The following is a 1,036-nucleotide window of genomic DNA, read 5'->3' on the forward strand; positions in this document are numbered from 1 at the left end:
TTGCAAAGGGCCAACAAAGGAAAAGCAGGAGAAGAGGTTGTTAGTTGCGAACCAGCCATAGAGATAGAAGGAGAGATGGAAAAAGGAAATCATACCCTCTTGGACTCTGCTTGTCCAAACATTGACGGGGCGACATCCAACATTTGCAAGCCTACCATCCATGCTAATAATTTTGAAATAAAGCCTGCAATAATTCAAATGATCCAAACTAGTATTTAGTTTAGTGGGTTACCGTGTGATGACCCTAATGCACACATTGTTAACTTCCTTGAAATATGGGATACCTTTAAACATAATGGAGTTATTGATGATGCTATTAGGCTAAGATTATTTCCTTTTTCATTGCATGATAGAGTTAAAGATTGGCTCAACTCACTCCCTGCAGGAAGTATCACCACTTGGAATGATCTAACCCAGAAATTTTTGGCTAAATATTTTCCACCCTCCAAAACAGCAAAGCTATTTAATGATATTACTATTTTTGCTCAATTTGAGATGGAATCCTTGTATGAAGCATGGGAAAGATTCAAGGAGATGTTTAGGAAGTGTCCCCACCATGGGATACCATTTTGGTGACAAATACAAACTTTTTATAATGGTATTATCCCCTCCAATCGGTCCATTATTAATGTAGCCGCAGGTGGTACAATCATGAGGAAAACTCCAGAGGAAGCATATGACTTAGTGGAGGAGATGGCATCAAACAGCTACCGGTGGAGCAATGATCGAACCAATACAAGGGGAGTACACCACATAGATTCCTTTGCATCCCTATCTACACAAATAGCCAATCTAAATAAGAGACTGGATAATTTTAGTATTTCAGCCATTAGTACACCATCTTGCATCTCATGCGATTTATGTGGTCAAATAGGACATGCCAATTCTGATTGTCAAATAAATAGTCCTTTTATTTCCCATGAGAATGCTAATTTTATCTCTCATGCTGGCAAGACAAACTACAATCCATATTCAAATACATACAACCCACGGTGGAGGAATCACTTGAACTTCTCATGGAGTAACAATCAACAAA

At 38.5% G+C, this 1,036-nt stretch overlaps 1 non-coding gene across 1 annotated transcript; it reads right to left on the minus strand.

The window, feature by feature from the left end:
- Positions 1-456: 456 nt before the first annotated feature.
- On the minus strand, positions 457-563 carry LOC148848977 (small nucleolar RNA R71). Its single transcript, XR_016101541.1, has one exon. It is a non-coding gene; the product is annotated as a small nucleolar RNA R71 (small nucleolar RNA).
- Positions 564-1,036: the final 473 nt, after the last annotated feature.

Source organism: Nelumbo lutea, chromosome 6 (genome assembly GCF_056320005.1).
Source record: "Nelumbo lutea isolate HS-2025 chromosome 6, American lotus-T2T, whole genome shotgun sequence".
NCBI lineage: Eukaryota > Viridiplantae > Streptophyta > Magnoliopsida > Proteales > Nelumbonaceae > Nelumbo > Nelumbo lutea.